At 40.6% G+C, this 10831-nt stretch overlaps 1 long non-coding RNA gene across 1 annotated transcript in view; it reads left to right on the top strand.

The window, feature by feature from the left end:
- LOC107757168 (uncharacterized) overlaps positions 1-1938 on the top strand; it is a 7343-nt gene extending 5405 nt beyond the window's left edge. Inside the window, exon 2 of the long non-coding RNA XR_001641899.1 lies at positions 1785-1938. This is a non-coding gene — a long non-coding RNA (uncharacterized LOC107757168). The remainder of the gene's footprint in view (positions 1-1784) is intronic.
- Positions 1939-10831: the final 8893 nt, after the last annotated feature.

Here is a 10831-nt window from a genome sequence, read left to right as displayed (position 1 = left end):
GGCTGCTCTCTTTAGGGTGCGAGTGTGCTCATTATACCACGGTGTCAGACTGTTTTCCTTAATCTTCCTTAAGCGTAAAGGAGCAACCGTATCTAAAATGCTAGAAAAGAGAGAGTCCATAGTTTGTGTTACATCAAGTTGTTCTGAGCTATTGGATATGCTGAGAAATTGAGATAAATCAGGAAGATTACTTACAAAGCTGTCTTTTGTGGTAGAAGTGATGGTTCTACCATACTTGTAACAAGTAGAATTTACAGTTTTAGCTATATAGAGTTTGCACAAGACTAGATAATGATCTGAGGTAGCATTGCTTTGCTGCAGATTTGCTATCAAATTGCATGCCTAGGTTCCAAACTGATAAGAATTGAGAGCAGTCATCAAGTGTTAGACAGGGTTCTAGATTACATGTGGACGGACTTTGGTCCAATAAATTAAAACCTCTGTATTTTTCAGAATTTAGCAGAACTGAACTGAGCTAATGACGACATCACTTTTTTCAAGGGCTGCTTTTAACTCATTCCATAACTGATGGACTTTAGACCGTTATTGAACCACACTGGATCAACAATGAATTGGTTTCAACTGAATAATGATCGTTTGCTACTGTCTTTTAGAGCTGCTTTACGACATAACTACATTGTTTACAAAAGGTCAAATCATTTTCTTAACACTGCTAAACTACTTTGAAATCCTGTATTGTATAAAGCAGTATATAAAGGCTACTTGACTAAACTGCAAAATTGTTCACACCAACATTCAGAACGCACAATTCCTGCAAGCTCAACTTGTCCGAATGGATTGTTGTTACAGTCTAGCAGTGGGTACGTAAACCTGCATTTCTCAAAGAAACAAATGTGACCACTTTCTGGATTAATACATTAGTGACTCCAAGAACTTGCATTAAAGCACACATGAAGTGTTGAAAGTAGGTTTCTACAATTACATTAGGCAGAATTAGTAACAGCAACATACCAGAAGTGACCAACTAGGAAAGGGAAAAAAAAAAAAAAAAAAGAATAGCACTTTATTCTTTGTAACAAAGTACCTGAGGTGGAGAGAGAACAAAATGTAGATTAATCATAAAACAAGACGTTTTCCTTTCTCTTCAACTCAGCAACAAATTTAATTAGAAAGAATTGTCTTGAAAGGTTGAAAACGAGACCAAATAGGGGAAAAAACAGTGACAAGGTGATTGATTACCTGTAAGTCTACCTGACACAGAAATTAGAGTTTTTTAATGATAGGCTGCTTCTTTCCAGGTGTAAAATTCAAATGCTCCCTCCAGACTGTCTGAGAGCCGTCACGCGTCCTGCGAGGTTGAACGGGTCCAGAACAGGCACTCTGTCTCTGTCACAGAACAGTGGGACATCCACACCTGACGGACTGATCCCATCTCACCTCGCTCAGGTTTCTGCATCATAGATCAGAGAATTACACTACTGCTCATGATGTTCTAGAACTCTTACATCCACAGCTTAGAACCAGTCGAGTTGCTGGATTGTGATGTTGGGAGCAGCATTTGTTTTTTTGTGAATTTGCTCAGAAGACTTTTGAGATGAGACAGTAATACCTCTAATTTTGGATAAATTCCCCCCACATGGTATTTCTAAAAGAAAAAAAAAAAAAAAAAAAAAAAAAAAAAAACACCCCATTAAAAGCAGCTATACAAGGCTCTTTGCACTCAAGAAACTGGAAAAATTCACACTGAACAAGACAAACCATTGAAAAACAGATTTTTATTTGGTTAGACAGCACCTGAAACATATTCATCAGAAGGACTCAAGGTGGCGTTAGAAGCGGACTCCTCATCCTGGCTCAAGGTGGTGTTAGAAGCGGCCTCCTCATCCTGGCTCAAGGTGGCGTTAGAAGCGGACTCCTCATCCTGACTCAAGGTGGCGTTAGAAGCGGACTCCTCATCCTGACTCAAGGTGGCGTTAGCTGAACCAGACTCATCATCCTGACTCAAGGTGTTTCGCAGGGGGACAGAAATAGATGCACCAACCAAGTTACTGTGTCCATTCAACAAATTGTCTGTAGAGAGAACAAAGTGATTAACTCAGATTTAATGTAGAAAAAATGTATTAACAAATTATTTTACTCCTGGAGTGATGTGATGTTTGGAGTTTCTTAAACTGAAAGAATCTCGTAATAACAGAGCCATGTTAAGCTATGGAGCTGAATACAGAGCAGTGATGACAAATGAACAAGAGACTTGGGAGCCTAAGTAACTAACATTTTTCGAGTTATTTTATTGCATTATAAAAGCTGCAAGTTTCGGAATATGAACAAAACTGCATAGGGAGATGTGTTTGGGGAATTTAACCATTTAAAAAAAAAAAAAAAAACAAACAAAAAAACCTCAAGTGAAGCTACTTTTGGAGGAAAAAAAACAAACAAATTAATTCATTTTGATGAATGAGACCAAACAGGAGTCAATAAAATGATTGGCTCTTCTAATCACTAATATTGAGAGAACACACACATATTGAAACAAACTTAATTAATTCCTGCAACCAAACAAAGAATAAAATATTAAAACTCACCTTGCCATACCAACTGGTGATAAAGAAACACCAAAAGAGTAAGTTTAATCAAGCCCATTCTTTACCACAAACTTAACCACTGAGACAGCCAAACTAACTCTACATATAGTTCCAACCAAACCAGGACTTTTAAAGCCAAACAGAAAACAATTTGTGCCACCTGGACAGCTCGTTAACTCATTATTTTGTAATCAGTAAGCACGCACAGCTTGAAAATCATTAAACCTGGGCAGGATTAAAGAGGTTCACTTTCTAGCCAGAGAATAACTGCCTTCTGACTGACCATGCATCCCAATGTTCATACTATCCATCCTAAATAGTATGTGAGATGAGAATAAGAGTTTCCCAAAGCATAGTATGTTGAACAGAGTGTGCCAAAAGTCCCTGGATGTTCCATTATTTCAGGTAGATTTTTGAAGTGTGGACCTGTGCACAATCTATGGCTAATATTGTCCACAATCCATTGCTTTTTTTAGTGAAGGATTCAGTTCAGAACTACATACATAAAAAAAAACTACATAAAAACTAAAAATAAAAGAGAAGCAAACATGGGGGATGTGCACGACCTACAGTTAAGTAGAGAGGTTTAGACGCTAGTGATGGGAAACCGAGGCTTTCAATAATATAAAATATACAAGTGTGTGATTATAATTCATAAACTGGCATGAGTAGTAGCAAAAATATTTTGGGTGAGGTGTTCGGGGTCTCTGAGACCCCAGCTAGGACATGATAAAATGCAATAGAGGTGTGACGTGCATTCAGTTCCTGTCTGGTGTTGAGGTTATTCTAAACTATTCTACTGAATCCCAAATAAGTGTACACACACACACAACCAAGTCAATGTAAATCAAACACAAGAGTCATGCGAAGTGCCGATTTTTTTCAAACCAGCTGTCCCGACCTTCCGATACTGCATGACTTTCGAAGCTTCAAACGTCATCAATCACGTGGTATTGTCATTTCGATACAAGCATCGGCACAGTGTGTGATACAATAGTGCTTTGAAAACTGTGTCGGAGCATCGGAGCCTCGGTATCAATCGTCCCATCACTATTAGACGCAATTGACTGTTTGCAAAAACCCACCCTCCTTAATTACTGTTGCTATGTCCAACAAACTAATGCCGCTCTCACACTACACATCATGTTCTCATGCAGTAAAAAATACATCATGGAGTAAAGAGCAAACTGACAACACACTGACAGACAACAATGAGCAGGTTACTTCTGTTACGAAACAAGGTCTCAGCTTTCAAATTTTGTCATTTTTTAAAGAAATTCAAACAATAAATACTGTTTTGTGGCTCTTTAATGTGTCGTGACAGATCACTGTATTGTTCAAGCGGCACATGAACTGGGGCCCATTTCAGAAAGGAGGTTAAGTGAAAACTCTTAGTTTGTTAACCCGGAAATGAGGGAAACTCTGAGTTTTCCATTTCAAAATGGGTGGTTTGTCAAACCCAAGAAATCAGGGTAAGTCAAGCTCGTTTCTGAAAGAGAGGTAACTTATACTCAGAATCAGTTACCATGGTAACTTACTCTGTGAACTTAACCTGGTCGGGAGCAGTTTTTCTTCGGTAAACCCAGAGTTTCTTTCGGTCTCCTCCCCCTTTTTAAAGCATAAGCGATGTTTAATACCCCATTCATTCATTCACGCTGCAAAAATGCTTTTCTTACTGAGTATCTTTGTCTTATTTCAAGTACAAATATCTAAAAATTCTTTAGTTAAGATGCATTTTCTATAGATGAAGATATTTAGTCTTGTTGGGGAAACGAGTGCATTTAAGTGCATTTTACGTAAAACATTTAAAATTGTCTGCCATATAGTAAGAAAAATATTCTTAATGCAAACGGAAAAAATAATATTTTAAATTTCTTACCACATTGGCAGATAATTTAATTAGTTAAATTAGTTAAATCACTTAAATTATCCCCCCCCCCCCTTTAGATATTTTGCACAACCACAACCACACACCTGCTAAGATAATTTGCAAAATAAGAAAAATGCACTTAAATTAGTTCCCTTTTAGTACCATTTTAAATGGTAGTTTTCTTTAAAACATCAGAGATGCAGAGCACATTATAAGGCCGCTGTATGCAGACCGATAAGGAAAGTGTGCGTCGCTCTCACGCTCTTTCTGAGAATTTTTTCCTGGGCACAAATTCGTCAAAGAGGAGTTTCTCTGGACTGTAGGTCAGTGGTGTCTGCTAATCTGATAAATGACATTCACTTGATAACATCTTGCTGCAACCTCTGGAAGTAATCCACTAATAATTAGAACTTCCTTCAGGATTTCCAGTGTGGTTGGATGCACTGATGACACCCATATTCCCACCATCGCACCGTCTGAAAATGAATCAGAGGATGACAGATGGAAGGGTAGGCCGAGATATATGCCGTAACCACAACCACACCTGCTAAATAAACACCAATTATTCACAATTTATTAGGTCATCTTTATTTCCTACAAATACAAAAGCAACCGTTATGCTTTTTCCTTTTGGATTTTAAAATTCTTCCAATACTTGACCATCTCCTCTTCATCTGTCAGTGTTGATGCTGCAGGTCCTCCCCCCATTTTGAGAGCCTCTACCATCTTGCTGTCCACTGAGTACAAGTCAGTTGTTAATTTCATTTCTCTAATTAAGAAATGTAACAGGTTGGATTAGAGAATATTTAATTAGCCTATGTGAAAAGAGTGTTAGACTATGTGGAAAAAGCTGCTGCGCATTGAAATAGACACTGAATGATATTTAATGTAAAATGTTTGTAAAGTCATGTAGCCTATACTGTCACGAATCCGGTCAGTGGTCTTCCGTCTGCTCGCCACCAGAGGCCGCCTTCCGATTACATAGACATTCACACCACACAGACTGTTACATGTCACCCCGGTCTACATTTCCCATGCTTCACTTCACTGATTGGCACTCTCACCTGAGGCCAATTCACACACACCATAAATAGGAGGCTCCAACCACTATTCAGTGCTGAGTATTGTCTGCTTTTATCACTCTCCTAGTGGTAGCACTTTACGGAGCCAGTATCCTGTCTGAGTTTAGTCTAGTTCCTAGTTCTAGTTCTTCGTAACGTCTAGTTTTGCCTGATTGTCTGTTCCTGATAACCTGCCTGTCTTGGATTTCGCTCTCGTCTTGTTGTTTGGATTCTGTTCGTACCTCGCCTGGATTATTATCTGTCTGTGGATTACTCGCTTGCCTCATCCTTTGGATTATGTTCGCCGTTGATCGACCTACGCCTGTTTATTGGATTACTTGCCCTCTAAATACCTGTTTGCCATGGTCCGACCCTTGCCTGTGTTTTGACCATGTTTATTAATAAAAGCTTGCTTATGGATCCACACGTCTCACGTCTCTGTCACTCCGTTACAGAATACTCAGTCTCACAAGGATCCAGCACCTTCTTGGATGAACATTGGCCAGGTATGGACATTGCAAGACCGCTCGATGACTATATTCAAGAGTATCTAGCCATTGCATATTACTCTGATTTACTGGAATGTGTGTTGATAGAGTTTTTTTGCGAAGGCATTAATCAACCACTGAAGTCTAAGCTTAGACGAAAGGGGTCCGCGTTCATCACTCTGTCAGTTTATGGACTATGCTTTGTTGTGTGTTGGCTCTTCATTCACTGTGGGTGTCGCGGAGGAGGAACGCGACACCGCGTCTGTGACTGAGATGGTGGACGCACCAGTTCGCACTCACAAAATGGTGGCCATAACAACGCCCCGTCATGTCTCAGCAGCCATTCCTGAGTCAAGTCAAGTCACAGCTGCTCTTCATGAGTCAAGTAAAGTTACATCTGTTTGTTTGGAGTCACGTCCAGAATCACGTCACGTCTCAGCTGATCTTCCAGAGTCTCATCACGTCTCAGCTGTTCGTCCAGAGTCTGGTCACTTCCTGTCTGTTGCACCCAGATCTTCAAGGACTATTCTTCAGTATCCCAGACTGGCATCCAGCATGGAGGACCCACCGCTGGTGTCAGTATGTGCAGCTGGTATCCCTGAACCAGTGGTCTCAAACCCGTCTGTCCCAGAAGTAATCCCCTTGTCTGCTGCATTTCCTATATGGGGGATTGCTTTCTGGTGTGTATGGGCTGCGTTCACTACCGCTGAAGTTCCAGAGCCAGCGACGTCTGCGGAAGGATTGCCAGAGGGGGCGGCTGAGGCTGCAGAACCTCCAGAAATGGCAGTGCCGCTTCAGATCCTCCAGAGGTGGCGGCTGGGGCTGCAGAACCTCCAGAGGTGGCGGTGCCCATTTCGGATGCTACGGAGGTGGCGGCGTATGCTGCAGAACCTCCTGAGGCGACGTTTTCCACTTCAGCTCTGGTTACGATAGTGGTCGTATAAACCGTCCTAAATTTGTTCTAAGATCATTTCTCAAAAGTTGCTTAAGTGTGATTCAGAGAAAACGAAAATGCGCACAAAAACATGTGCGTACACCTCTCTTCCAGATGTGACATTTATAAATCTCAAATGATCTTGAAATTGTGCGCAGCTGAATGGTGTCAGGTCTCCGCCTTGTAAACGCCTCGTTCTGTGGACAAACTGTGTTGTTATATTTTTTTTATTACTACTTCTAGAAACAACAGAAATAATAATAATAATAATAATAATAGTAGTAGTAGTAGTAGTAGTAAAACAATTAGGTTTCCAAAAGTAAGAATAAACTAAGAATTCAAGTAAAATTTTCAGTCATCTTATAAAATGTGAGCCATCCTACTTTTAAAATCACTTGCTATGACAACTAATAAAAAGTTTATAATGAAATTCTTGCAAAACTTTAAAAAACATTATTGAAAGAAAAATTGGACGTTTCAGTGTACAGAAAACGAGTAAAGAACTCTCAACATTAGGCTACTAACAAGTTCAGTTTAATCTCACAAAAACTCCCGTTAATAAAAAATCTGACTACACTGCATTAATCTCGTACACTGCATCTTTGTTGTTTATGATGAATTCGGTGCTTGCACGTACACCGCTTTTATTATTATTGCAGCTTAGATGTTCAAATAGCTGCAGTACTCCGACTTTGCCACAAGGAAAAGTGCGTACGCCTGCTCAGACCCTGACGTGGCAGTAAGTACTTTTCCACGTCAAAGACCGTTTTTATAAATATGAACGTTGCCGTGAATTTTGTGGCCAACTTTAGTTGGGGACACTTGACTGATTGCACAGACACTATTGGAAGAGAGCTGGGGCCTCATTTATAAAAATGTGCGTACGCACAGATTTGATCTTAGAGTGTGCATTTTTATAAATGAGGCCCCAGCTCTCTTCCAATAATGTCTGTGCAATCAGTCAAGTGTCCCCAATTAAAGCTGGCCACACACTAGACGATTTTCAAATCTTAACCGATTTTAAAACCATGGGAGACCACAGACATGAAGACAGTTTCAACCGATTTTTAGCCTTATAATCCTCTGAATGCGCACACTAGACGATGCGAGCAGACCGTGAGACCACACACTTGTCGATTATAGGGATAATTTCACAGTGACACGAGATCTCATGGAGACTCGCAAGATCAAACGTGATTACAGAAGAAAAACAAATAGAGAACAATGTCATCAGCTGGCTCTCTTGCCGTGCTTTTTGTTTCACAGTGAAAAACGAATTATTAAAAGAATCTGGGTGATGTATTCTGCTTTCATGGCATGTTTGTGGCGTCCAAGTTTCATCTATAGAAGCACGCAACATCTAGTAAGTCATGCTTGTTTGCTCTCATTGGCTATCGCGGATATCACTTCAGAGGCAGCCAGAGCAGGAATTTGAGTACGGGTACACTCCGTCTCGATCGGGAGCAGTTAAATAATCGTAATGAAACCACACAATAGAGGATTTTTTGGACAAAAAATCGCTTGCAACAAGCCTAGAATCGGGCCACCCCCTCCCACCATCATTTGGGGGTGCAAATCTGGCTTAAAATCAGCCTTAAAATCCTCTAGTGTGTGGCCAGTTTAAGCAAGCCAAAGGTGACAGCGGCAAGGACCCAAAACTCCATCAGTGACCGAAATGGAGAAAAACCTTGGGAGAAACCAGGCTCAGTCGGGGGGCCAGTTCTCTTCTGGCCAGACCAAACCAGCATGGCGTGGTTTAATTCCATGCTGCAACACAGGTCAGGTTGTGCAGAGGACTCATCTGGTTCCTGTGGTCTTGTCCCGGAGACTAGGAGACAAGGTCTTCACTGGGGATCTGTCTCTGGGGCTCATCTAGCTGTCCTGGTCTCCGCTGACATTCAGGGCTGTAGAAGTCAATTAGTGTGTTATGTGTAAGCCAGGTTAAAGAGATGGCCCTTTAATCTGGATTTAAACTGACAGAGTGTGTCTGCCTCCCGAACAATGTTAGACAGATTGTTCCAGAGTTTGGGCGCTAAATAGGAAAAGGATCTGCCGCCCGCAGTTGATTTTGATATTCTAGGTATTATCAAATGGCCAGAGTTTTGAGATCATAACTGACGTGAAGGACTATAATGTGATAAGAGCTCGCTCAACTACTGAGGTGCAGGGCTTTATAGGTAATCAGCAAGATTTTAAAATGTATACAATGTTTAATAGGGAGCCAGCGCAGTGTTGACAGAACTGGGCTAATATGGTCATACTTCCTGGTTCTAGTAAGAACTCTAGCTGCTGCATTTTGGACCAGCTGGAGTTTGTTTATTAAGCGTGCAGAGCAACCACCCAATAAAGCATTACAATAATCTAACCTTGAGGTCATGAACGCATGAATTAACATTTCTGCATTTGACATTGAGAGCACTGGTCGTAATTTAGATATATTTTTGAGATGAAAAAAATGCAATTTTACAAATGTTAGAATGTGGCTTTCAAAGGAAAGATTGCTATCAAATAGCACACCTAGGATCCTAACTAATGATGAAGAATTGACAGAGCAGCCATCAAGTGTTAGACAGTATTCTAGGTTATTACATACTGAGGTTTTAGGTCAACCATCTGGGCTGGATATGGACTGGATCTGGTGGCTACGGTGACCTCAGAATAAGACTGGGACAGAATAATATTAGCATAGGTGCCATTCTTCTTACGATGTAACAAGTACATCGTGTGTTATGGGAAGTGTTCCCGGTTCCTGTTTACCTAGTTAATGCAGCCTAACAATCCTTTACCGGATTTGAATTATAGAAATGTGTTCGTGTGTTATATGAAAGCCAGGTTAAAGTGATTGCACATCTCCACTTGTGATCGATATGATACCTCTTCATTCACTGCTACGGATTGATGGTGGTCAGACAAATACGATTTGAATCATGCTAATGCACTTCCACTAATGCCAACAAAGTTTTCTAGTCCATTCAAAAGAATGTTGTGGTCGATAGTGGCGAATGCAGTGCTAAGATCCAGTAGCACTAATAGAGAGATACAACCACGATCAGATGATAAGAGCAGGTCATTTGTAACTCTAATGAGAGCAGTCGCAGTACTTTGATACAGTCTAAATCATGACTGGAAATCCTCACAGATACCATTTTTCTGTAAGAAGGAATATAATTGTGAGGATATTACCTTTTCTAGTATCTTTGACAGAAAAGGGAGATTCGAGATCGGTCCGTAACTAGTTCTTTGGGGTCAAGTTGTGTTTTTTAATGAGAGGCTTAATTACAGCCAGTTTGAAGGTTTTGGGGACATGTCCTAATGACAAAGACAAATTTAGTCAGAAGAGGATCTATGACTTCTGGAAGCACCTCTTTTAGGAGCTTAGATGGAATAGGGTCTAACATACATGTTGTTGGTTTAGATCAGGGGTGGCGAACGTCGATCCTGGAGAGCTGCAGCCCTGCAGAGTTTTGCTTCACCCCTAATCAAACACACCTGAACAAGCTAATCAAGGTCTGAACGGTTACTAGGAAGCTACAAGCAGGTGAGTTTTAATTAGGGTTGGAGCTGAACTCTGCGGCTCTCCAGGACTGGAGTTCGCCACCCCTGATTTAGATGATTTAACAAGTTTATACAACTCTTCTCCTATAGTAGAGAAGGAGTGGAATTGTTCCTCAGTGGATCTATATCACACTGATGTGATCTTGTAGTTGAAACTACTGCAGTAAGTAATGGGCAGGATAAACACACAAGAAAAATGCAGACGGACAGGCGTTATGGTGCAGACCCAGCTGAAAAACAAAATCATTCTGCTGAATTTGAACTCTAAAGGAAACGAAATCTGGCCGTATTTATGCAGAATGGATCATTGTTGCAGTCTAGCAGTGGGTATGCAAATCTGCATTTCTCAAAGAGAAAAAAAAAAAAAAAAACCACTTTTT

The sequence above is a fragment of the Sinocyclocheilus rhinocerous genome, unplaced genomic scaffold, assembly GCF_001515625.1.
Source record: "Sinocyclocheilus rhinocerous isolate Xijiao unplaced genomic scaffold, SAMN03320098_v1.1 scaffold2428, whole genome shotgun sequence".
In the NCBI taxonomy this organism is placed as follows: domain Eukaryota; kingdom Metazoa; phylum Chordata; class Actinopteri; order Cypriniformes; family Cyprinidae; genus Sinocyclocheilus; species Sinocyclocheilus rhinocerous.
The sequence above is the reverse complement of the archived record's forward strand: the minus strand, read 5'-3'. Positions and strand labels throughout refer to the sequence as shown.